General features: G+C 43.4%; 1 long non-coding RNA gene across 1 annotated transcript; it reads left to right on the top strand.

Annotated features, from left to right (window-relative positions):
* Positions 1-8: 8 nt before the first annotated feature.
* LOC109461102 (uncharacterized) lies at positions 9-27,959 on the top strand. Its single transcript, XR_002139625.2, has 5 exons — positions 9-110; positions 1,290-1,351; positions 11,943-12,059; positions 25,835-25,999; positions 26,114-27,959. It is a non-coding gene; the product is annotated as an uncharacterized LOC109461102 (long non-coding RNA).

Below are 27,959 nucleotides of genomic sequence, written 5' to 3'. Positions count from 1 at the left end.
CTGTGATGGATGAGGCTCTAACTCTTCACAGCGCTCTCTCATGTTGCAGCCTTTCCTCGGTATCTGGGGATCCTTGGTGTCATTCATGCATGAGAATGAAGGACAAAGAAGTACGCTTGGGGCTCTGTGTTTAGGGGTGGTCACTGGAAGGCTTCGGTTAGAGTGAGAAAGAGGGCTGGGGCTGAGGGTTGGCCATTGCGCTGTGGGTTTCTGAAGTGCCAGGACGCTGGCGCTCTCTGTACTCTTGTCACCAACAATAATCCTTCCTGCTTCTGTTCTCCTAGACAACACAATTTCCCTCAACTCAGAGCTCTCCTCAACTCACTTCTCATCTCCTCTGGTCTCTTCTCCTCTTGTACCCTCTCTTCTCTCTTTCTCTGTCCTCTCTCTAGCCTCAGGATTCAAAGCCGGCTTGCAGCCATTTTGTCAGTTGAGGTGGAGGCAGGAGTTAGAATGTCATTCGCCATCCTGTATTCAGATTTTGAATTAGTCTCTTCTCATTTTCATCACCTACCTTCTTCTTCACTTGACTCTACTCTGCAGTCCTGGAACTCCAGGCCTAAGCAGGTGGTCTAAAGGTCTTTCCCCAAACTTGACAAATTCTTGCTTATTTTCACATGCTTATTTGCACTGCCAACTTGATGCCATCAGCACATGTTCTGGGAGCCTTTGATCATAACAGCAAACTGGGTTTCTTTCATCAAGGGAGAGGCTTCCTGATGATGGAGACACCTTGCCAAACTGGGGGATTCCCACGGATGTGAATAATAATTTTCTAATTAAACAGGCCTCCTTATTGACAGAACTGACTCCTCCATCAGATTGGAGGCATCCTATTTACTCCTATGTCTCATCTAATGACCAAGAGGTCTGAGATTTGTGGACATATGTGATTTATACAAATAGTGGTGGAAGTGGGGTTGGGAATAGAGGTGGTCAGGTGATATAACCCCAAGGTAAGAATAGCAGTGATATCTGAGTTGGCTGGGTGGCACCTGGATGTCGGTCCTAACCTCAGAGAGGTGCTCTCTCCTCCCATATTTAGGCATCTCTTACTTTAGCCTGGATTTTACCTTTCTGGGATAGCTGTGGCTCTCTTCATGGGGATCTATATAGGTAAATAAACCAACTGGAGATCCCTCATCATGCAGCACAACTGTCACCCTCTGAGCAAATAATAATAATTAGCAAGTGTCCAGAAAAATGCAGATCACGGTCAATGGAAGTGCCAGAGGTTGTTGGGCTCAAGAAGGGTCCACAAATTTGAACTTTTCTTTTAACTCCCTCAGGATTACCAAATTCTAATTGGAACCATTCCAGACTTTATTGAAAACTACAAGTGGAAACTCAGGTACTGGCTATATAACATCGTGAGTAAAAACATGACAACATTAAGAAAAGGATGGAGCCGGGACTGGTATCAGGACCAATATTTTAAAAATGGGAAATAATTTAAATATGCAATAATAGCAAATCAATTAAGATAGTTACATTACAAATATATTATAGAATAATATGCAGCCATTAAAATCTTGAATTGTAGAATACTTAACAATATGGAAAACCTATAAAACTTTATGTGTGGTATGATTCCATTTTTTAATTAAAAATGCATTTAAAAATATATATTTTCTATAAATGCATGCTGTTGTTTTTGTTTTTGTAAGTACTCTCAAGATGGTAAGATAAGCAGGCTTGTTGTTCTATTCTGGATTTTCTATGTATTATTTTTTAATACAAGCTCACTTGCTCAATGGTGAAAATGTAGGGAAAAAAAATACAGTGTACACCAGAGATTGCAAATTCAGATTCCTACAGAATTCAGAAATACAACAAAAATGAGTAAAGTGGGTTGGGTGTAAGAACAATCAGCTGCCAGAAATATAATCAAACTTTCTTTCATTTTTACTTGACCATAGCATAAGCACATAACATAATACAAACATGTATGTATGATATCAGAGATTATATATTAAATTTGAAATAAAAAAACATAACATTTGAAAAAATAGAAATATTTAATTATTAATTTTTTTCTTTCATAACTCATTACTTCTTTGCTTTAGATGCAGAAATGTGACACTTTTCTTTTGCCCCAACATGTCAATGTAGGGTCTTGCATTTCATGTTTTGATGTGCTGTATAGAATTCAGCCTTGAATCCTTTAACTGAGAGAAATAGGATTTTTTTTTTTTTTTTTTGGTTTCATAATGAAAAACAGCTGTTCATGGCCGAACATGGATAAAATCTTTGTGTGATAGTTTTTATATTTAGGTAACTACTCCTGAGATATTCATAAAATTTTGGCATTTTAATGTAGCAAAATTTTGTTTTGGGGACCCAATTGTGGTTCAAAAATTCCATTTATGGCACAATATTAATTAAAAGGTGAGTTGAGTAACAGGAGTTCATTTTCCTAAAGTTAGAACTGTTTTTGGAATCCTGTCTTCAACCCCACAATTTTGGGAGAGCAGTTTAAGTGATCTTTCATTTCATTGACTTCAGCATAGGAAAGTGGGCCAGATTACTCTTGGCCAAATAAGTTTCCCAAAGATATAATTTCACTAAGAATGAACACATTCAATAGCCCATTTGCGTACTTGTGAAGATCTTGCAGAGAAATACCCAAACAGTTAAATGGCTTATGATATTTACCAAAAAAGATCAATACTTTGATTCAATCTTTGCTAGTAAGTGGGGGTATTTTTTGTTGGATGATGTAAACAAATTAATAATTTTTCAATTGTTCCTTCCATCTGCAAATAAAAAACTTCAACATTATACACCAATTATGCATAATTTGTTAGAGCAGATGAATATTATGACTATTGCCTATCCAATCCATATCAAGTGAAGCATTGAAATCTCTATACTTTCTGCTGTGGGAAGAAATTCCATTCACTAGGCCCATAATATGTTCCATTTTAACGTATTAGCACAAGGCAATTTCAGGTGAATTATGTAGGTTCCAAGGTCATGCAAAACTTGCCACTTTGGATTTCAGTTTGATAACAAGGTCAGTGTTGATGCTGACCATCTCAGGAGCTCTGCTTCATTGCCAGGCTTACTAATTTTGACCTGTCTACTTTAAAATTTTCAAGCCTTCTCAACACACAAAGCTAAACCATTTCCTGAAGTTGTGCCTATGATGGACACCATGCCCCAAAGTTCTCCAATCACATCCAAGTCTCTTTGGAACCATAAATAAATATTGCTGACTGGGTGGTATTATTTTAACTGGGCTCTCATAAGCTTCCCTAAGAAATGCCACAAATGATTGAACTTGTTCACACAACCTGTCCTGTAAGTTCTCAGCCATGTCGTCATCTTGATGAGCAACAGCATTTCTGTTTAGTCTTTCATTTGCAAATACTTGTTTTTGTTCAAAGCATGAATTTCCTTTGTCCTCAGTAGATACTCTTTTTACAAACTCACCATTCATGAGAGATTTCAATGCCTGAGCAGTATTCCTCGCCTATTTTACTCCACAACTTTATTTCACAATTGCATCATGTGTTTTATTTGTATTGAAAAATAAAACATGTTAAAATGGCAGTCGTTTGTTTTTAGATAAAGTTTCCATATACTAGTCACAACCCTTTTGGTTGGTTGGATTCATTTGACACTGACACTTTTTATTTGCATGTCAAACTTGGAAGAAGGTTTTTAACTTTTGCAAAAAACAAAACAAAACAAAAAACCCAAGAAAAAGAAAAAAACTATTTTCCATTTTTCTGCAAACACACAGTCCTCTCTGATGCTATTTTGCTTCCCCCCTCGAAGGAGTTATAAATGTAAAAGAAAAAAGGTTATTTTTCATATTAACTCTATTATAAGAAAAAGATATCCAAGATGGTGATAAATGACTACTGATCCTTAGCCTCAGTGAGGGGAAGAGAATAGAGAATGGTGGGGAGTAGGGCACTATGGTAAACTGTTCAGCTCCAGTGGACTTGTCCCTTGCTGGAATGTGGCTCCAGTGTTGCCAGATCTTCTAAATTTTTAAAACTTAAAAACGTGTAATATACATATTAAAAAGTGAATGTATTTTATGGGTATAGCTTGATGAATTTTTCCCAAATGGAACATGGTAGTATAACCCAGAGATAGATCAAGAAACAACAGTATTGGGCCCCCTCACATTTTCTTCCAGTTGAGCTTTTCTACTTTTTTAAGGAAACAAATCTGGATTCATATAGGGACTGTCAATTTCTATATTTTGTCAAGTAATTCAAAACATTTAAAAACCCTGTGGCCAAACTAAACACGTCTTCCGACCTAAGCCAGCCCAGAGGACTCCAGTTTAGAGTCTTGTTTTTTTTTTTTTTTTGATCTTTGACAGCCCACACCACTCTTTTCCTCCATCTAAAGGGGTGGGTAACCATGTTTGAGCTACATAATCCTGGCCATGGTTGACTGGGGTCTTTCTCTGGGATTTTGGAAGTAGGACACTGGAATACTCTTCAGCTCGGTAATGGTGCTAAAAGTGGGAGCTTCTGTAGCCCTGGGGTTGGAGCAGGCACTATTCTACCAAGTCAGTGGAGGAGCAGAGAAAGCTGGTGCCCAGAGAGAAAAGTGAAGCAGATTTGCAGAGACAGCAAAGAGAGACAACATATAAGAGAGTAGAGTGGAAGAAGTTGCCTTGGTTCCCCAATAGCTTTTCAGCTTCCCAATTCTTGGTTCTACCCACTCTAAAGCCAGGATATACTAGGGACTGAGAAGCTAATTAGGTTGGTAGGCTTCTCCAAGAGTTTAGGAGGAACAGTCAGGTGGGTAAATCACAACAAGAGATGCAGGGGACAGCCAATGGCTGGCAGTCAAGTGGGCAGGGGTCTCCTGTGACAGCTCTGTCCACAGGGAGCCAGCCCCTAAGCCTGAGCTGGGGTAAGGATGGAGGAAGCCTGGCAGGCAAGCAGAAGCTAGAAGTTCCCTCAGGTGAGCTCACAACAGGGTTCCGGTTTAAGAAATGTTGGAGATTGGATTATTTTTCCCAATTCTTCACTCCCTCTCTGTATTAGAATTATACGTCTATGCCCTTTGCCATTTGACTTTGCACAAATAAGTGAATGTATTCTTATCCATTTGATTTTAGGCATTGCTGGTTGACTTGCTTTGGCCAATGGAATATGGGTGGGCTTGATAATGGCCAGTTCTGAGTTGAGGACTTAGGAGTCATGGGAAGTTTCCACCATCTTTTTCTTGTGCTTCTTCCGTCCATAATGAGAAGAGCCTGCCTAGGTAGCTGCTGGTCCCAGAATGAATGATGTGTGGAACTCATCTATAAGTGACCCATAGCCTGAATCAGAACCACTTCACCCAACCCAGTCTGTGAGTGAGAAAAATAATTGTTTTTATAAGCCACTAAGGTTTTGGGATTGTTTATTACATAGTATTATCACAGCGATAGCTGACTAATACAGAGGAGGACTGGATTCTAGGCTAAACTAGGGACTAAGAGTCAAGGCAGAGGTCTGGCTGTACCAGAGTGGGCCAAGCCTTGGAGTGGGTGGGGAGAACTCAGACTGAGAGGCAACATGAGCAACAATGTGGGCTCTTAGAGGTCATTGCAGAGGGCACCAGATCCATGTCTGATTGGGAGAGGGAAATGAGAGTGGTCTGGGGGAAATAGCTGTCACCTCATTGATCATCTGGCTTGCAGGAAAATCAGGAGGAACACAGGATCCAAGCAGTTAGAACTGAGCTGGTGACATTATTCTAAGCCATGGGGCCTGTGCAAACTTTATATACCCTGCTCCCCACCCATCCCTCGCTCCAGCTTGATCAAAATTGACTCAGGAGTTATGAGCACTGATGGATCTAGCCATGAGGAGCCTGGAAAAGTAGCATCAGGAAAAATACAGTGAGAGAGGACAACACCAGCAGCTCCCAATGCTCAAAGGCGTGTGTGTGTGTGTGTGTGTGTGTGTGTGTGTGCGTGCGTGAATGTGCGTGTCTGTAATGGGTCCTCTTTTATAAACCTGACAGTTACTTTCTGTCCACCTGTTTGTTAATCTTGTTAACGGATCAACCTGGCGTGGGCTTGGGGCTGGGACACTATGTATCCTGACCACATCCACCAGCTCTCTGAGCACTTACAGCCTCAGATGAAACCTGTGAGACTATAGACCAGTAAGACAGCTGGGTGAGCAGGGCACGAAGTGGTGGCCAGTGGCTCATGTTGCCACAGCGGGGGAGCTGGGCAGGAGGATAGAGGGTGTTTCTGATTTTCTTTCTTGAAATTTCTTTTCCCGGAGGCTTCTAAGCTCAGGAAGCTCTTGTCATCTCCTAATTGAGGCAGATGAAGATGAGAGTTCTGTAGGGAGGCGTTTCCACTTAATCAAGGCCAGTCATACCCAAGCTCTAGGATTAGGCCGAGATCTGCAGATCTGCACAGTTGCTTGGGCAGCCTGTTTTCTGTCTTCACTACTTTGTTATCTGGCCCTTCTCTGAATTCCTGTAACTTTTCCAGGACTTAAACAATGAGATTAACAGCTATCATTTTTGAATGCCTACCATATGCTAGGCTTTCTAGTGGATCGCTTACAAATATTTTTGATAATAATAACAATGAAGATAACTAATATTTATTAAGCATTTACTATGTGCTAGGCACATTGCCAAGCTCTGTACATATATTAATGCATGGAGAATCTTCACAATGAGGCAACGTGGGCCTCCTTATTCTTACACATGAGTCATAAGTGGTGGAGTCAGGATTTGGATCCAGATTGGTCTGACTTTGGGCCTCTGCTTTTGTTCATTCACAATGCTGTCTTGCTCTGTCGCCATGCGAGGGCACTGTCCAGCTACCGAGAGGGGCTGGGGCGGATGGGAAGGGCTGGGACATGGATCGGGAGGGTGAACATGGTGTGGTGGGCATCCCCACGTAGGAGTCCAGAAAGTAGTTCTTAATGAGGATAGAGATAAGGTCTGATAGGAAGCATGGCCAGGCCCCAAAAGGTACGTGGAGGAGAAAGATGGATAATCCAGGAGCTATCAGATGTCTTGGCAGGTGGCTGGGCTGTGCAGGAAGCCTGCCAACAGACAGCAGACCCGGGATGCCGGGCAAGAGTCCAGGGACAGGATACCAGGCCCCCAGAGGACATGGAGCCAGCCAGGGCACAGCCTATAGTTCTGGCTCTGCCCTCTACTAACTTTTAGGCAAGTTATTTACATCCTCTGAGCTTCAGTTTCTTCGCGTGTAAACTGGGGATAACAGTATTACCTCCTTCATAGGGTTGACATGATAACTAAATGAAATAACAAACATAAAGTGCCAGCGGTCGTGCCTGGCACTGAGGAAGTGCTCAGTACGTGGACGCCTACACTTCCAAGACAGCTGCTTGGGCACAGGGAGAAAAGGCAGGACTTGGGTTATCATAGCCGAGAGTCAAGTGAAGTGTCAGAAGAGCAGCGTTCTAAGATTTCTGCCGATGGAGATTAGTGGTTTTTTTTTTTTAGAGACTGGAATTGAATTAAGTGGCCTCAGTCCTCTACAGAGGGGGTTGGCCAAACCAGAAGCAAGTCCTGTTCTTTTCATGGGTTGTGAAATCCTGGCCCTTTGCAGCTGAATAGCTCTTGCTCAGGGCTTTGCACCCCCAGTTCAATGCTCTTTCAGTGATATGGTACTGCTGGGAAATAAACACCTGACACCCATGTCAGTGGCACATGCACTGCAGTGATTTTAAAACAGGTCTGTAAATTCTTTGACATTCCTCCCATCAAAAGGGAACGGCAATTTCCTCTTCCCCTGCACACGAGCCAGCCTTAGTGACTGGCTTCTAAAGAAGAGACTGTGGTGCAATTGGTGTTGTGTGTCTTCCAAGGCTGGGTTAGGAAAGGTGACACAGCTTCTGCTTGGCTCTTGAGACGGTCACCCTTGGAACCAGTCGCCCTGTGAGGAGGAAGCTCAGGCCACATGGAGAGGCCACAGGAAGTGTTTGGACCAACAGCTTCAGCTAAAGTCCCAGGGGACAGCCAGTGTCAATTGCCAGACAAATGAGTGAGCTAGACTTCAAATGATTTGGTCTAGCTTTGGAGCCATCCCAGCCGACACCAAGTGGATCAGGGCGGAGCTGTTCCCACTAAGCCCTGCTCAATTACTGATGAATGAACAAAGTAAGTGTTGCTGTTTTAAGCCATTACATTGTGAGGTTGCTTGTTATGCAGCAATAAATAAATAAAACATGCACATACACAGTGGGAGAAGCAGTTGAATGGAGTGCTTAAGAGCTTGTATTCTGGAGTCAGACAGTGGACTCTCACATTGTAGCCCTCTTATTTGCTTGCTGGTTAAGTTTCAGAACATCTTGAGACAGTTTTGTCCTCTGTAAGATCCTGATAATGACCATATTAACCATATTAATCATATCCATGGGCTGTTGCATTAGTTTGCTAGGGCTGCCATAACTGCCCGTTCTACAGACTGGGGGCCTTAAAAAACAGAAATGAATTTCCTCACAGTTCTGAAGGCTAGAAGTCCAAAAAGGTTGTTAGCAAGGTGTTTGGTTTCTTCTGAGGCATCTCTCCTTGGTAAATGGCTGCCTCCTCATTGTGTGTTTACCTGGTCTTTGCTCCGTAAGCACACCTGTCTGTGTCTATAGTTCCTCTTCTTATAAGGACACCAGTCAGATTGGATCAGGACCCACTCTGAACACCTCATTTTCACTTAATTATCCCTTTAAAAGCCTTGTCTCTCAATACAGTCACATTCTGATGTACTTGGGGTTAGCATGTCAACATAATAATTTTGGGGACACAAATCAGCCCATAACAGTTGTTATGAGGATCAAATGAGGTGAAACAAATATAAAGAATAGGTTAGTGGTGGACACATCGTATGTGCTTAATAAATAATGGCCATTACTATTATAATACATATAACATTAAAATAATTATACCTGATACATGCAAAAGGAGTAACATTACTTTCCCCAGGGGAAATCATGGGGATGATAAGAGAAGACAGCACCCTACTAAGCACAGTTTGTCCCCCAGAGTCCCAGCCTGACACCCACCTCCCGTAAGTTTAGTGATGATGGCCAGAGAGGGGCTGAGCAGTCTCCTCTGAAGGCAGGAGCCAACAGCCTTTTTTGACCCTCCAGAAACAGCTGCTTTCTTTGGCAGCGTTTGGGATGGGCTCTCCACTTAGGCCTGGGAGAAGATCCCAGGGTGATCCCAGAGAAGGAAAGGCCAGGATGGTGTAAAAAACAGAAGTCACTGTCCATCTGAAATTGCCTGGTGCTACAGAGTATGCCTTGGAGTCATTCCCACTGGAGGCAATTTGGAGGAGGTATTTTAGAGAGAAAGTCCCGATTCAGAAACCCTTTCTGCCAAGTCCTTTGTTTTCCTAATGTTGCCGCAGTGTCTGGAGCTGAATTTTAAAAATGGCATTTTCCTGGAAAGGACTGTTTGGTCTTTTTTGGAAATGTCTCATGTAAAACAAGATCACCAGTGGGCTGTTGGGTCTGGTCTCCCAGGAGTGAGCTTCGGAAATGGGGGTTGGTGGAGAGGGAAGCAGGGTGGGAAAGGAAACAAAAATAGAGTAGAGGGAAAGCAGGACATGACAAAGGGGCCACATTCCTGTGCTAGAAATAAGCTCAGGGCTCAGGATTCATTCCAACCGGTCAGGCATCATGGTGGGAGGAAGGGAAGGAATGAACTCTGACCTGGATGGGAGGGCTGAGGGAATGTCCCCCCAGAGCCCATTAGCAGCCCTGCTCAGAGTAGCCACTCATCACAGAAATGGACTTGTCCTTGGGTCTGTCATTGCCTTCCCTCCCTGGTCTTGTATGGGTGGGAGGGCAAGAAATACAGCAGACCCTGACCAGGGCTCCCTGAGGGCAGGGGCCAGGTCTCCTCCATCAGATTTTATTTTCTTCCTGAGGAGAGGGACCTGGCATTCATTCTAACAGCTCTGTCTCAGTCCATTCAGGCAACTAGAACAAAGGACCATAAACAGGGTAGCTTATAAACAACAAAATTTATTTCTCACAGCCCTGGAGGCTGGGAAGTCCAAGGTCAAGTCCCCGGCAGATTCAGTGTCTGGTGAGAGCCCACTTCCTTGTTCATAGTTGGCTGCCTTCTCACTGTGTCCTCACATGGCGGAAAAGGTGAGGGAGCTCTTTCCCAGTGGGATGACCGCACTCATCCCATTCATGAGGGCTTCACCCTCACGACCTCCCAAAGACCCTACCTCCTAACACCATCTCATTGGGGGTTAGGATTTCAACATATGAAATTTGGGGGCATACAAACATTCGAGTCATAACAAGCTCCATAAGGGCAGGGCTGTGTGTTTCCATCAGACTGGAGGATTCTTGAGTATAGGGACCCTGTCCCTCCTTGATCTAAAAACTCCCTTGAGCTGGCCCCAGTTTCCCAGAACCCTGCATGTGGGAGAAGCTTGGTTCATGGACCTGACTGACCTGCTGACCTACTCTCAGTCTTGTTTCTCTCCCCTTGGAAGCAGCACAGACAAGATGTGCTGATTAGAAAGCCCTGCCATCACAGGCCAGCCACCCCCTCCTTCCAGGCCCACGGCCAGGGCCATAACTGTGGCCAAGTGGAATTTCTGTGGCATGAAGACTCTTGGAAGCTCTTTGCAGAGCTGGCTTCCATTCTCCAGGCTTCAGTTACTGTTCTGTCCGTTCCTCATCCTGCCCTTGCCTCTCAGAGCTGCCTCAAGTCTCCTGGGTTTGGGGGGCCCCAGGCCTCGGATCAGAATAAGGGCAAACATCAGAGGAATGAGAATGTGACAATCACTGAACCTTAGAATTGGAAGCTACTCTAGAGGTGATTGTATCCATTTTCTTGGCTGAATCATTCATTCATTCATTTAACAGGCACTTATTAATGACTGTTCTGTGCCAGACTCTGCTCTAGGCATTGGGTAAATGGGAGTGAACAAAACAGACATGGTTCCTGCTTTCATGGTGCTAAGGGAAGGATGCTTGCATAAGCCAGCAACAGCCTCGTCGAGGATCATTCAGGTTCTGCAAAACCTCCATGGTTTTGGAGCTCTCCCAGCCAAGGCAGCCCATTTAAATTTTGGACAGCTCTGAAAGTCAAAAAAGTTCCTCTATAGATTGAGTGAATGTCCTTCACGTCTGTAACTTCCACTCATTTGTCTCAATCTGCTTTCAGATCAAATTTCTCACAATGATGGTAAATTTGTTAATTTCTTTCTTTCTTCTTATTTTTAGGCTTTGCTGTTAGGTATCCAAGTTGGGCATTGTTGTATTTTCCTGCAGAATTCTTCTTTTTATTATTTTGTAATGATTTCTCCTATTTTTTCTGACTTTAATGTTGCTTCATCACTATTGTTTTGGGTAATGATCGCTTGGTATATTTTTTCCAAACCTTATTACTTTCAATCTTTCTATGTTATAGTAGACACACTTAAAACATGTGGGTCTACCAGAAAAAAATGAAAACCTACATTTCCTGTTTGGTCTTAGCATTTATATCTTTTAACAGATAATTTTAATCGTTTTCATTTATATTTGGAATTCACTTATTACTGGTATATATTGATATCTTAATATTTTTGTTTCAATTATACTTAGCTTCTTTACTTCTCTTCTGCCTTCTATTATATTGCTTGAGTTTTCTTTATTTCATCTTCTTTCTTACTGTTTTAAAAGTTAATTCATTCAAAGTTTCTTCTTTTAGTGGTTATTCTTACATTTTTAACATGTTGTGCAATTTAGGATTGCATTGGCTGCAAATAATAGAAAACAATGGGTTCAATATCCAGAGGTTTATTTTGTAATGAGAAGGCCAGAGTTAAGTAATCCAGAGCTAGTATGCCTCTTTAAGGATATCATCAAGCACCCAGGTTCTTTTCATCATCTATTTCTCCTATTCTTATTATGGGACTTTGTCCTATCTTCATTGTCACAAGGAGCTGCTGCTTCTCTAAGCATTGTGTCCTGATCTAGGTAGGAGGAAGAGAAAAGGGGAAAGAGTTCTTCTTAGAAGCCTACCGGTGCGTTGTGTTTCTTCTACATTGGCTAGAGCTGCAATACGCTGCTACCCCAGCTGCAAGAGTCAGGAAGGTGAGTATTTTAACTTGCTGGCCTGCCCTGCAGATTTCACACTCGTTAGTCCCACAACTGCATGAGCCAAGTCCTTAAAATAATCTCTCTCTCTCTCTCTCTCTCTCTCTCTCTCTCTCTCTCTCTATATATATATATATATATATATATATATATATATAGTATTATTATATATCTCCTATTATTTCTGTTTCCCTGGAGAACCCTGACTGATACACCAGGTAAGGAGTATACATTTTGAGAACACATTTGTATTTGGTGATGATTTGAGGTTTTGTTTCTCAGGGGTGGTTTTGTTTCCTTACTTGCAACCTGGAAAGAGACACATATCACTGGGGTTTCTGTGGGCCTATGAGTGGAGCTTAAATTGAAGCTCCCAAGGTCTCCACTTAATATTTCCCGATTCTTCATTATAGGACCCCAAAGCTCTACCTTTTGCTCTTTTGAGGGTATTAAACCCCCAGCATCTAGATATTAGGACCTATATTTGGGTCAATATCTCCCTGGGCCCATGAAGGCATCAGCTGAAGCTTGACATTCTGACTAGAAGTCCTGCCCCCCCCCTTTTTTCTGGCACCTAGAGACTTCATTTCTATGAGCTTAGCTATATTTGTCAAATGATTTTTTTTTTTTCTAAATTCACCAGTGTGTTTATAGGGTTTGTAGAGGAATTAGAAGTTCACATTAGCTCATTCTGTAATGTTGTTGGGACCTGAAAATCCAACAGCCCTTAAATTTGTTGAAGACAGTTCTTCTGCTCCTCCCTGAACCTTCCTCACCCAGCCGTCCCTTCCGTAATGAAGCGTCTTATCCTGACTGTACTCCTCTTATCCTCCTTCAGTTTGTGTGTGTCCTTCTTAAAGAGGACGGCCCCAGTCAGAGCTGGGTTCCTGAGGTGCGGCCAGACCAAGAGGTCAGAGACCATTGTCACTCCACAGTCTGGACACCACATGCCTCTTCGTGAGGTCTAAGGTCTTTGGGCTAAACCACCACAGGGCTGGCAAAGAAGGAGCTTACAAAACCTGCGGGGGCGGCGGGGTGGGCGTGGAAAAAGCATAAGAACAGCCATGAGAGGCTGGGAGGGTGTCAAAGAGTAAAATAGGATTTGAGGGAATTAAAACAAATGAGGTGTGGCCCTCCCTGTATGGCCCTGCAGAGACATTCTGCAGCCCTGCCTCAGGATCAATGATGTAATGGCAGAAAACTTCAGGAGACAGCCTCAGTGTTTTCTTAATTTATTTAGGTTATTATTTGCCCTTGGTTCCTTTTTTTTTTTTCCAGGCCTAGATTTTATTTTCTTTCCAGGTTGTTGTGAAAGCACCTTAAATCTCTGATTAGAAACCTTGCTGTGCTCTGTTTGGTGTGCTTTTTGTTCTGATAAGCTTGGATTTTATAACTCCCAGGTCTTTTGTAGGAAGGCTGGGGAGCAGGGACATGTAGTCAGATGGAGATAGTTGCTATGGGATATTCATTTAGTGTGGATCAGGAATTGCACCAGTTATAACCTCAGTGGGGGATGGGGTAGGGAGAAGAGGTAGGGCAAGAGAGGGAGAGAGAAGCTGATCAGATAGAAAGAAATCTGCTGTGTGATTTTTTTCAAATCCCTTAACCTCTCTGGATCTCCATTTCTTTATCTGTAAATAGCAAATGTTGACTTTGATTCTCCTGCCTCAAATTATCTGAGCTGATTCCTCTGGTGGAGCAAAGACAGTGAGGCTGAGTCATGCTGCTGGGAAGAGAAAATGCTGCATATCTTTCTTATCATATAGCTTCATGTCTCAGAAGGGCAATTTTTAATTCTTGAAGTTATAATTACAGCAAACTTTTATATGGTGCTCACAATGGGCCCAACACTGGTTTGAACACTTTACAAGCGTCTTTTGCTTAATCCTCACAGCATCACCATGCGCTAGGTATAGTTATTATCTTCATGCTGAAGGTAAGAAAACAGATGCAGAGAAATTAAGTGACTTGCTTAAGGTCTTACAACTAGAACACGCCAGAGCAGGGAAGTACTAACCCCTCGCTCCAGAGTTAATGTTGTTGGCATACATTTAAGAGCTAAGAGGCAGGGAGCTTGGCGCATTTCGAAAAAGCCAGGAAGACACTTTCAAAACCCTTGAACAAAGAAATAACAAAGGGGAGAGAGCATGTAATGGGGGATTTAACTTAGTCTTGATGGAAAGGCTTCCCCATAAAGTATTTACTGAGCTGAGATCTGGGGATGAGAAGGCATTAACTAGAGGAAACAGGAGGGAAGAATCCGGCAGGCAGAGGGAACAGAATAGGCTGAGGGAACACAATGCAGTCAAGAATTGGAAGTTACCTGTGTGCCTGCAGTTCAGGGAGTGAGGGAGAATGGGGCAAAATACGGCAAGGGAGGTGGGCAGGGCTCTGCCCATGCAGAGCTCTCTGTTTCTGTCTGTTTCAGGGTTTCTCAACCTCAGCATTATTGACACTTGGGGCTGGATAAGTCTTTGCCATAGGTTCTGTCCTGGTCTTTGAAGTATTTTTATCAACGTCCCTAGCCTTTTACCCACTAGATAGATGGCAATGGAACCACCATTCCCCAAAACTTGTGATAATCGAAAATGTCTCCAGACACTGTCAAATGTCTCTGGGGGAAGGGGACGGGGGTGGGGGCAAAATTGCCTCTCATTGAGAACCCCTGAACTAAATATTTCGTTTGTTGGTATTTGCCTTTCCTCATTGTCTATCAGATGGACCCTGAGTCATGCAGTCACTTTCTAGACATGAACGTTGACTTGGCTCTCCTTTGGCCAGGTCATAGCCAGGCCTGATCAGATAGGTACAGCCTCTTCGAGACCTTCTTTGGAAATTGTCATGTTCAAGTAGAGATATCATTATCAGTGTGGACACTGCATAAATTAGTGCGATGAACTAGAAAGTGAAGTCTGAAGAACTGCAGCAGGTTCAGAGCCAAAACAAAGGAGTTCTTCACAACCAGGTCCTCTAACGTTTCAGTACAACACGATCCGTTCCCAACATGCCCAGTGCTTTTTCTCCTGAAACCAATGTAACTGCACAGAGCTTAACAAAGCAGGCTTTTTACAAAGAAAATTACCTTAAATCAAAAAGAATAGAAACAAGATACTTGGCATTAATGGTAATAATAACCAGATTCCTGTGAAGGACTAAAATATTGCTCCTTTAGTCATTGATTGTTGTGGGAATTTGTACTTTTCAAACTCAATATCAAACCCTTCTGGAGCTTTTTGTCAAGTGTTTTCTGCTGCTGCCAAGTAACCCAGGGAAAAGGAGAAAGAGTTGTTTTGTCTAGCACGTTTCTTCTATCACCAGGAAAATGAAGTTCTAGGCGGTCTGCTTTTTCTCTGTCTTTTTTTTTCTTTCTTTGATGGTTTGGAGATATTGCAAATACTACAGTCAAGTATATTGAGGTACCCCTGAAGCATGACCCATATCCAGGATCTATCCTGAGCCCCTTGTCCTTTTGTTGTAGGAATTTCCTGATTTCCCTTGCCCTCAATCTGCAGGACTTTCAAAAGATGATACAATTTGACTCAAAGACCCTAACATCAGAAAGATTATTCACAAAACAAAACAAACAGCAACAAAAAACTGCCCTGAGAATTAGCCTTTTTGCATTTCCTAATCTGTTTCCCCAATTCTTTGAAACTCTGACTTGCAACTGCCCATACCTCTTCCACAAAGCCTGAGTCCTGACCTGGAGGTCACCTGCTCAGAAGGGACCCAGTTCAGAAAGGCACCTTGTCTCTCAGACTGGAGGTCATTCAGGCCAGACTGTGGCTCTGGGCAAGGAGCCAGATCTGTCTCCCCAGGTCATAACTACCTTCTAATTATCCATCTCTCCTGCTAAATTATTATCCCTGTTTCACAGTCAGAAAAGTAGGCAGAATGGTCAACTCAAAATTAGAGTTGGTGCAAAAGGTGAAGGGACTAAGAAGTACAAATTGCTAGTTACAATATAGTCATGGGGATGGAAAGTAAAGCACAGAGAATATAGTCAATAATATGGTAATAACTATGTATAGTGCCAGGTGGGTACTAGACTAGTCAGGGGGACCACTTCATAAATTATATAAATGTCTAACCACTATGCTGTACACCTGAAATTAATATAAAATAATATTGAATGTCAACTGTAATTGAAAAATTTTAAAAGGGGGGAAAAAGTGAAGGGAAATAAGAGGTTCAAATTTCCAGGTATAAAACAAGTAAGTCATGGGGATGTAATGTACAGCATAGGGAATATAGTCAATAATATTGTATAGTGTGGTAGGTTGTCAGATGGTTGCTGGACTTATCATGGTGATCACTGCTTTAGGTATATAAGTGTTGAATAACTATGATGTATACCTGAAACTAATATAATATTGTATGTTAACTATATTTTAATAAAAATTTTACAAACAAAACAAAAAAATTGGAGTTGAACTTCAGGCAAAAAGCCTGAAGTGTCAACAAGAATTGCAATAATAGTGAATATTTATTGAGTAGGTACTGTTAAGTCAGCCTTATGTTAGGTGCTCTGTATAGATTATCTCATTTAATTATTACATCACCTCTACAAGATAAGTGTTGTTATTATACTTCTTTTGCAAATCAGAAAATGTGGTTTAGAAAAGTCAAATTATTTGCCCTAGGTCACACAACTTCTAAATGGTAGGGCAAGGGCATTCAGTGTTCCTTGTACCCTCTGCCCTTTGCTGCCTCTTTTGACTCTTTTGGAAACTTTATGAAGAAATTTGGCGGTAGTTGTGAATGTTCCCAGAGAACTCTACCTTCGGGACACATGGAAGCCTTGAGAAGGCCAGATCTCAAGTATTTCTGAAAAAGTTGATCTCACGCATGGCTCTTGGGTTGTGCTGGGTTGAACACGTTCTCTGCGGCCTATTTGAAATAAAATATATCAATATTCAACGAAAGCTTTATAGTTGTAAATTTCAGTTTCATTGATCAAGTTCATCATCATTATGGATACTATTTATAAAGACAACATGGATCCTTACCCGTTGATATCATGATGAACTAAAGTGATTTCTCTGGGCTTCCATCTCCTTACTTGCAAATGAGGAGTTTGGGCAACTTTGATCTCTACAAACTGTTTTGACTTCGTGTTCCGTGTGTGCACATATGTGCACCTAGATGCCCACTTAAAGACCTGGAATCCCTTATGTGAGGCCTCACTAGCTCCTACATTGTAGAATTCTGGTTCCAGGTAGCCAATCACCATGCCTGAGGATTTGCAACTCCAGTCATCTAAGCTACTGGCTTTCTTATCCAGGAGGATCTTGTTTACATATAGTCCCCAACCTCACTGTCCCGGAATCTATCAACAGTGAAGGGTATAAACCAAATGAGCTGTAGAGAGCTCTTGCCCTCCCTAAGAAGGGCATCTGGGTCAGTCTTCCCACTTTTCAGGCAGAAGATAGAACTAAACCAGTCTCTGTCTTCTATGGACCAGAGCTGAAGAGGGCCGTGGGAAGACCTGGCAGTGTGGCTACTATCGTGGGGCATATGTTTCCCTGGGATAAACTTACCATGGAAAAGGCTCAAGGGAGGAGGCCCATGAAACTCAGAGTGAGGGGAAACTGGAAGGCTGATTAATCCTGGTTAATCCTGGGGGCCTCAGGGAATGTGCTGTACCAGAAAGGTGCCTCCTCACAAGGCTTGTTAGAACTGATCTCATATGCAGGTCAAGAAAGATCCAAGGGAGGAAGGATGGGCTTAGCTGGGCATGTTCATAGTATGAGGGAAAACTTTGATACAGTGTAGGAGGGACTGAAGGGGTAGTGGGAAACCAAGTCAATTATTGTCCAAACAATACTAACACATAAGAGATAAGAAGGAAGGAAAAAATTAGCAGTATGATCTAATATTGATAAAGGTAAAAATCGTGGCATCCCAATTGGAGGCAAACTTTGGTGGACTCTTAAAGTTGCTTACTATATGTTATAGAGGTGTTAGTTAGCAAACTACAGCTTGTGGGCCAAATGTGGCCTGTGGACCTTCTCTATAAATACAGTTTATTGGAACATACATGCATTTGCTTCTGTATTGGCTATGGTGGCTTTTGTGTGGAGATGGCAGAGTTTAGTCCATTGCAATAGAGGTGTCCAAAGCCTGACATATTTCCTGTCTGGTTCTTTACAGAAAAAGTGTGCTGACCCCTGATGTGGAGGAAAGACCACATTGTTCTAAGTCCCGAATCCACAACTTTGAATCCACAATTGCTTTTATAATGTACCTTTCAAAGTTTTAATTTCTCATCTGGGAAATGGGGGACTATGTTACTGGTGTCAACGAACAATTTAACTCAGTAATTATGATAACTGATGATACTAAATAAAATAGTAAATGTGAAAATGCATGTTAAGCGATAAAAAGTTACACAAACACTAGATAGCATTAGGGCTGTTTTTGAAGTATTTGGCAAAAAATAGGAGGCAAACAAAGTTGTTTTTCCTCAATAGGGGTAAAGAAGAAACAGTAAATGATTACCAAAGGGCATATGAGTCTTTTTATTTGTGTTAGTTAATGTATAGTTTTGAGGCAATTTAACCTGAGTTATTAAAATTAAAGAGAAAGAAATAAAATCCCCAGCAACCTTGAGGATGGATTGACGAAATTTTCGTAGGCATGAGGTACAACAAGGTATTGTGGCAGTCAGAGGGGATGCCGGCCCAGGTCTGAGGGAAAGTCTACTTACCTAGGAGCTGCAAAGTGGGACTGGGGGAAGGGAAGAACAAGAAGACAAATCCAGGAAATATTGCATGGGACAGATTTATAATAACAATCATGCATTGTTTATCTGAAATTCAAATCTAGCTGGGCATCTTGTGTTTTTATTTGCTAAATCTGGCAACTCACTCCCACCCTGTGTGGTTCTGGGGGACAAACAATCATAGGGCTCCCTCCTGGTCACAAAACTTGTCTAGATTCTAAGTCCTGAAACTCTGAATCTTAAGCAAAAATAAATAAAAATGGAAGACAATCGGAGCCGATCATCTGGTGACAGTATTCTAGAGAGAACTTCAGAACTGCCCTGTTCTGTCCTTTCCTAGGCCTGGGGTTCAGTCATTTTTAAAATTCTGCAAAAGATGCCCTTCATTTCCAATTTATCCGTTAAACCAGTGGGCTTCTGCTGTTTGCTGTCAAAGAACATATATATGTATGTATGTATATATATATCTCCCAGACCAAATCTAACAAAATGTTGTGGGGATGGGTGGCTGATAAAAATGTGGACAGAGTGAGAAGATTAACTAGGGAAAGCATTTTGAATGAGGATCTGACACAAGCAGAAGGGAGCAGGAAAGAGCACTCTGAACCCAGAATATGGCGAGTGTTTACATTTGCAATACCATAAAGCAACAGGGAGCTACTCAGGGCTCTTGATGGGAGGAGGGACATGATTAAAATGACCTTTGCTTAAAAAACGGTTTCTAAAGCTGGCGTTTACGTGTTATGGTGGTGGAAGATAGTGGCAGCATAGCTGGCTGTTCTCCTGGTCCACATAAGAGGCTGGAGTCTGGCTGGGGGTGGGGCTGTGAGAATGGAAGGGAAGAGAAAATGGTGAGAATCAGCTTAGAGGAGAATCTTAGATTTTAGTGACTTTCTGGTGATGAGGAACATCCAACTAGGAGGAAGGGAGAGCTACAACTGGGTCACAAATTGCAGTACCTCAGCCTTTGGGGGCTGCCGCCATCATAAGCTTCCCGGGACCGGCGGCCACAGGGCAGGCCCTGGAGGAACAGAGCAGAAAGGAGCAGCTCTTCAGGCCTTGAGGCCCATTCTTCCAGCTGGCTCGGCGTCTCCAGCACGAGGAGGGATGTGGTGAGAGTGGAGCCCATCCAGCAGAAAGTGACAGGGATGATTAAAGGGATGGAAAATCAGGCCCATGAAGAAAGGTTAAAGGGATTGCTGCTATTTAGCCTGGAGAAGAGAGACAGCGACGTAATAGCTCCCTTCAAGTCCCTGCACGGTTATTAATAGACGCGTGCTAGGCAGCTGCCCCACATGTCCAGGGAAGGCAGCACCCCAGAAGCCAGCTGAGCACCTCCGCAGTGAAAAGAGGGAGCAGCAGCCTCCCCAGGGAGGCAGAGACCTAATTATAAAGGCTCTTTTGTGGTCTCCCAAGTGCCCTCTCCCCTCCCCTTTGTTTTTGGCATCTGTCATTATGCGGTGCAAACCACAGCCAGGCCTCTTGACGGCACCGATATCTGCTTTCCTGCTGACTGGGAAGGTAATGTGGCTATAAAATTGACGAGTTAGATAAATAACGGTACAAAGGGCGGACTGTGTTGAGCTCTGTGGGGCCTTCTGACCAGTTTTCCAACCCGACCTGGATAAATCGTCTCATCTCCTCCATTCCTCCCATCACCCCCCAGCCCAGTCTACTCCATCTGGGCTCCTCTGACTGACTCCCCAGGAGTTCACATTTGCTCTGCCTCCCTGCCTAATTTGTCACTTTGGCAACTTGAGAGGTCTATTTCTTTCCAGGTCAAATATGTTTCATTTCACTTTTCTCTTTTATAAATATGAAACTCTTCTCAGCAGGCCAGACTTTTGCTGTCTTAGCTAAGCTGCCACATCACACAGGCAGGCCAGTGAACCACAGTTTCTCTCAGAGGAGACCAAGAGGCCTGGAGGCCAAGGCCATGTCAGATCCCTGCTGGGGGGACCCAGGGCCTAGGCGTGTGGTGACTGCATTTTCCTGATGGTCATGGAAGGAAGTTATGAACCTTCTCATAAGCAAAGGGGAAGGCACAGGAATCCTCGGTTCTGCAAAGAGGCGTGCCCGTCTCTGTGCTCCATTCCTCTGGAAAAATCAGAACAATTCCTATTATTTTCGGTTCCTAGACCTTGAATGTGTCAGGCTTCAGGTTCACTTCCTACATCTCTTGTCGCCCGGATCTGCAAGTAATTTAACCTTGTTTTCATAGAGCGCAAAGACGTTCCGCTTGTTTACACTGGAGACAAATTTTCCTCAATTGACGCAATCCTATTGATTAAATAATGACTTTCTTCCTCATTTAAAGGTAATTTTAGTTGGTATCATGACATGAAGGAGGAAAGTGAATGCCTTTTCTGTCCTGCTGTATGAAGGGTAGGCTGTGAGGGCCACGTCTTACTGCTCCGGGGCAGGGCCTTCTCATTTTTCTTACCTGTTCTGGACCCTCCACAGGTGGCTGAGTGAGGCTGGTGCCAGAACCCTGTGAGGAGGTTCACTAAACATGAGCAGACCTTGGCTGGGGCCACTAAAGAGCCTGCATTTGCTCCGGAATGGGTGTGAAGGCTGGGGCAGGGTAGATGCTCCTTTACTTTACAAATAGATTTGAGGGGGCCAGGGGGTGGGCAAAATGGGTGAAGGAGATCAAAAGGTACAAATTTTCAGTTATAAAACAAATGGGGATGTAATGTACAGCATGGTGACTATAGTTAATTATATACTGCATTGCATATTTGAAAATTGCTATAGAGAGTAAATCATAAAAGTTTTCATCACAGGAAAGACATTTTTTTTAGCTATGTGGTGACAGATGTGAACTAGACTTATTGTGGTGATCATTTCGCAATGTATACAAATATCGGATCATTATGTTGTACACTACCTCAATTAAAAAAAATAAAATAGGATTTAAATAATGGATTTGATTTCCTTTCAAGATTATTAACATCTAATAAACTAGGACGGGCACGTGAACTGTTTTTCATGGTCACATCAGATGATAGTCAGAACATGTCATTTGAGCCAAGGAGTTAAAAATCAAAGAGAAAGGAAGCACATGTAGGAGAGGCACCAAGATCTGGGGGTGATCAAAGAGAGTTGGGTGCTCTTGGCTAAGTCCCTTAACTACATCCGGGCCTATTTGTAAAACAGGGACGATTGGATCAGACGATTTCTGAGGCCCTTTCTCCCTTCCATGTGTTGTGGTGCAAAGAAATCTGGAGAATTTGTTATTATTTGCTTCCATTCCCAGTCTTTCCACTGTGTATTCCAACAAGAATAGGTCTAGAGGACAACAATTGGGGAGATGAGATCTCTCTTCCATCGTCTTTCTGTGAGCTTAGAATAATCAATGTATTCTGTATTGATCATGCCAGTTAGAACTAGATACCACCATATGTTCTACAGGGGAATGTATATTATACAGTGACTTAAAAAATAATTTAGGAAATCTTTGTATTTACTTGGGGATGTATCTCCATAAGCAAATGGGAGCTAGATGGTAATAAGAGAAAATAATAGCTGACATTTTTTAGGTATTTGCTATTACAGTCACTTCCATGCTTTTCTTCCGTTTTTCTTTACCAGGGATTGGCAAATATTAACATTTTCTGTCAAGAGCCAGATAGTAAATATTTTAGGCTTGTGGGCTATAACATCTCTGTCTCAACTATTCAACTTTGCTGTTGTAGCATAAAAGAAACCATAGGCCATAAGTAAACAAGTGTTCATGGCTATGTTCCAATAAACATTTATTTATGGATCCTGAAATTTGAATTTCATATAATTGTTATATGTCAAAAAATATTCTTCTTTTGATTTTTTTTAACAATTTAAATTGCAAAAATCTTTCTCAGCTCATAGGCTTTTATAAAAACAGGCAATGAGCCAGATTTGCCCAGTTTCCTGACCTTGGTTCTTGACTACAACCCTTTAAGGAAGAAATTGTTTTATAGATGAAAAAAAAAAGCAATGCTTAATGAGGTTAACTAACTTGTCCAGGTTTACCCTTTAGAAGCCATAGAGGTGGATGATAATCCAAAAGGCCAGATTCAAGAGCTTTAACACCTACACTTCAGGGTTTGCCAGTTAGGGTGGTGGAATGTGGAAGATTTTGCTCCCTCTCACTTTGATCTAATATGGTTACAAAATCATCTTTTTAATGTTTTTTCATGGTTGCTTAGTTTCAAAACATTAGATCAACACTGATATCTTACGAGGCTAAGAGACACCTGGATGGCTTAGGGTTTGTGTGGGACAATCGTTCAAAAGGGGACTGAGCAGGAGGGAGAAGGAGAAAACCAAGAGTCACTTCTGTAAGCATCAGGATCCAGGGGAGGCCTGGCCACCCTTGTCCAGGACGCTTGGCCTGGGGGTCAGCTCAGCTCCTTCTTGGGATGGAGAGAGTCGAAGCTGAGGTAGGAACAGAGAGCCTGCCATGCCTCCACTGCCTCCCACTCCTGTTCTTGAAGGTGATGTATCTTGGAGAGTTCTTGAATTCTTCTTTGGACAGACCTTGTCTCCAGAGCTAAACTGTCACCTCCCTGGGAAGTCCTGTGTCTTCTCCTCCTGTCCTCTCCATACCTGGTGTCCTCTGGGCACACAATGATGCCAGGTAAGTGAGGCCATCCAACTTCCAGAACAGAGTGCTTCGGGAAGTTGTAAGCTGCCCGCTTCTGGAAGTATTTGGAGGATGCTTGCTGACCGCGGACACTGGCATAGAGGACCTCCAGGGGTGGAAGGTGAGAGTGGAAGAGGGTTTGGAGACTGTACTGAATGCACATTGGCAGAGTACCTAATGTGTGTTGGGTCCGAAGCCAGGAGACCCCACATATATTATTTCCTTTGACTCCCACAACGGACTTCTGAAAGAGGCATTGTCGTCCCATTAGACAGATAAAGAAATTGAGTCTCAGAAGAGCTTATCATTTTCCTGAAGTGATACAGCAGATGGCTGCAGAGTCAATGCCTTCTGCTCTCTGCCTCCCATCACTGGCTCCTATATTGGGCTGTATGGAACAACGGGCTGCAGATCTCGCTCTGATTCTTGCTAGCTCTGTGGCTTGAACAAGTTACTTGACCTCTTCGAATTTCAGTTTCTTCACATGTTTAAGGGCCATACCCACTTTTGAGGGTTGTCATGAAACAAAAAGTGGTGTTATTTGAAGGTGCCTAAAACAGTGCTGGGCCTGGAGCAGGTTATACGCATGGTTGCTTTCTTCCCTCTGCTTCAAAGATGATGTGGTTTTGTGAAGTTGACTGAATAATCAATCTTACTCAGTTTGGGGTTTTCAGGGCCTAACAGAAAGCCAGGCATGGAGCAGACACTTAATAAATATTTGTTGAATGAATGGATACACAATGCTTATATCTACTGATGCCAGCCATCTGGATATTTAGAAACTTCTAAATAGATGGATTCTTGAGTTTTCATCTGAATGTTGGATGTCATCCTAGAATACAAGCAGAAAAAAATGATCTACAACATATAAATATGAATACACTCAGACCTTAACTGATGCAGATTCACTGGGAGAAATGTGTGAATTGAATCAGTGAAAGTCTGCAGAGGACTATATTTAAAGAAAGGTGATTTGTTATTTTCAAATAACTCCAGCTATGTCACCAGGTTTATTTATTTACCACCCATACATCCATTCATCCAATCACTCAACAGTGGCCTAGAGGGGCTCTTAGGGCCTCCTTTAATAAACAGAAAAGAAAGATTATCTGGAGCATGTCGGTTATTTGTAGATAAATAGAAGCTTCCAAGCTGCTTATGGGAGCTGGGGAATAGTTTGTTCTCAAGGGCTTTAGACATTCCTCCAATGTCCTGTGTGCACTGTTTCTGTGTACCATCTCTGAAGAATCCTTATGCTAATTTACAGTCATGTTCTTATCTGCTAAAGGGGTGGAAATGCTGAGTGCATCTTTCTGTTGCATTTTAAGAGCATCTGAAGAGGAAGTGCTAACAGGGGAGCCTGGTTCCTGAACGGGGTGTGTGTGTGTGTGTGACTTTTGACATTGAAAATTATGTATGGACTTACTAGGAGTCCTTTGAAGTAGGTGAAGTGGGGCCATTATTCTTGAAATAAAAAAATGGGTCGAAGAATTTCTTTGTGTGTGTGTGATTCAGGTGCACAGTAATACCTTCAGGTCTACTGAAACATATATGGCTATTAAGTCCTACACTAAACGGACTCCAGGTTTCAGTGCTGTTGGGATTCCTATGTGTTGTGTTTTTTGCTACCCTACGTCTTCCAGCTAACTTTCACGTTTGCAATTTTCAGTATGCTTATCACTAGCAGTTCAACACTTTCTAATTTGTTAGCTGCTTCTACTAGTCTATAGATCAAAAAAAGTAATAATAATAATGATACTAATAAAAATGACCCTGAAAAGTAAGCTTATTAGAACCGTTTGTGAAACAAGAGTTAAAAGGATCTGAATGAGTCTGATGGGCTTTTCAGTGAGCAAATGGCATGAACTTGGAAATCTGGCCTCTGTGACGTCTACACTGGCTTTCCGTCTGGGGGCCTTTCCTTCTTCCTTGTTCCTGACTGTAAGCTGAAGAAGTGATTTCACGAGTATTGCATGCATGTCTTCCCATGGCCACCTCATGGCATCCCTCTGAGGCAGGGATGTGGCTTCATTTCCCAGGGGTGGGGGCCTGAGGGGAAAACAGAAAAGTGTGAGTAATGGTCCTCCAGGAGGCATGGCTCTCAGGGCCAGGCTAACTGAAATGGTGGGGTGTTTATTTACAAACGGACATGTTGACTACTTACCTATCACAATTTTGAAACTGAATTTTGATATTTTGATCAGACCTGCATGTTTCTTGATTTCTGTCAAAGAGTTTCTGGAAAATTCTGGTGTCAGAAAAGGAACACTCACTTAAGAGTCAGGAATCAAGAGTTGCAGACTAGATCTAGCTCTGGGAGGTTGCTTCACCTCTCTGAATCCTATTTATAAAATGTGGGGGCTTTGGTCAAAACTGACACTTGCTAAGTTCCCTCTAATAATACCCTTTTATTTTCTCTAGTTGTGGAGCAGACCATCTTCAGGACTGGGGGAAAGTGGCTGTGAAAGGATAGCCTGTCTTCCTATGGGAAATGTCTGGGCAGCTGGGCTGTCCCCAGGGCATCACAGCAACATGGTGTCACGGCCACAAGGTGGGCTTACAGCAGTGACCTCCCACCCTCCCTCAGTATGTGCCTGGGGTTCTAGGAGAACCTGGGTGGGATGGGAGGGGACATCAGCTCTTCAGGTCCATGCTTCATTCTCCTTGGCCCCTCTTTATCTCTGCCTTTATCCTCCTTAGCCTCTTCCAGCTGGAGCCACGGGCAGGAGCCACCAGCAAGCACGTCCCCTTCTGCAGCCAATTCTGACCAAGGCAGGAAATGCATGTGGAGCCTCAGCCTGCCACTGGAGGGAGGAGGGGCTGGAATTTGATCTCATGTTTTCAATCACTAACAATCGTGCCTCGGTTAAACCTCAGAGGCGATGGTGCTACCATCGCTCAAAGCTAATAGTAAGTCATGTTCCTCAGATGTGGGATCCAGAGGCTTAGGCACGACTCACAGACTCCTGGGTGCCTTCCTCCTTCTCTCAAGTCTCCTTGCTCAAATCCAAATGAGGATTGGGTGTGTCAGAAGCAGCCTGGCTGCCTGGGCAGCCCCCAACTTCCAGAATTTCCCATTTGTCCCCACCCCCCAGTAGAATTCCCATCGGATCCTGAATCTGTCTATAGTCTTGTCTAGTATTCCAGACCCTGCCCCTCTTCCTTGAGTCTTGGTTTGAGGCTAGGAATCTCCCCAGGGTCCTGCAGCCTCCTGGGCGGGGTCCTACTAGGGATGGACAGTTCAGGGTCCCAGCTGTGCCTGGATTCTGCTGGTGTCTCTTGTCTCAGTGGGGCCAGACCCTCAGTTGTCACCTGTAAGAACCATACCTGAGCTTGCCTTACGTGGCTCATTGCCCTCACAGAAGTGGCTTCAGAGGCTAGAACAATTAACCCAGAGTCCCAACACACTTGCTTCCTTAAACCTGCCTCTGTCATGCCCCTGGAAAAGCAAGAGAAGAACAGTAAATGCCTTTTGAAAGAATATCTGAGTTTGTGGAGGAACCATCCTGAGATAGGACTTAGACTTGGGAAGCCCACGTCTCCCTAAAATCTTCTTGAGACTCCTCAGGGAACTTAAACTGTAACTAATATCTGCTAAGCCATCATCTTAGAAAAGGTAATATGAGGAAGGTTGTAGAGATGGGAGCGTTCGGTATCTGAGGAGCAGACCTGAAAATGGAGAAGCCAAGGAGGATGTAGAATTTGCCAGGGTGTCTGCCCAGAGGCAAGTATGTTCTGATTCTAGACAACAGGTGCTGGGTCTCAGACAGAGGGGTGCAGGGGTGGCTGCAAACGGCCCTAGGAACATGCAATGCTCGGCTCAGATTCTGTGCTCCTAAGCACAAGTCACAGCCACTGCTGGCCGCAGGGCGTCCCTTTACCTCCCCTCTGCAGTTCACTGTAGGTGGATACCTGACAATCTGGCTTACCTTTTCAGTCCTCTTTGAGTTTGCTGTTTGACGAGGAGAGCCAGAGTGAGCATGTCCCTCCTGGATGTGCTGGGAAAACAGCTTTGGGGCATGTAAGGAAGACTCCTGCTGCCAGCCAGGTCCTCTGCCTGTGCCAAACTCATTGACAATCTGTGGGTATGGGTGTCTTTCTACCCCTCCCTCCACGGGTGCCTGGTCTCAAACATGAGGGACAGAGTTGGGGTGCAAATTTGGGAGGCTTATTTACTCCCAACCAGGTACCTCCTTCATGGCCATGGCTGCCTGGCCAGGTTACTGTTGCACCCACTCAGGAGAAGGCTCACGGGTGGGGGCGAGGGTCCCTCCAGAGTCCTCTGAGATAACCCCCAGGGGCCCAAGTGGGGAGCTCTCAAAGCCTTAGGAAAGTCTGGGAGTTAGAGTGGTGTGGAGGAGAGAGTGAAGCCCACTTGAGGTTCTGAAAACCCCCTTGAGTCTGCGCCTGCTCCAGGGTGATGATGGGGCAGCAGCGCCCCCTAGTGACCATCATGTCTGGGATCTCCTACGCTGTCCTCAGCCCAGTGGCCACTCCTCCCCAGGTGGGGACCTCTTCTCCCTGGGGCGCCACTCCCTAGGCCCGC

Source organism: Rhinolophus sinicus, linkage group LG05, assembly GCF_036562045.2.
Source record: "Rhinolophus sinicus isolate RSC01 linkage group LG05, ASM3656204v1, whole genome shotgun sequence".
Lineage (NCBI taxonomy): Eukaryota > Metazoa > Chordata > Mammalia > Chiroptera > Rhinolophidae > Rhinolophus > Rhinolophus sinicus.
The sequence above is the reverse complement of the archived record's forward strand: the minus strand, read 5'-3'. Positions and strand labels throughout refer to the sequence as shown.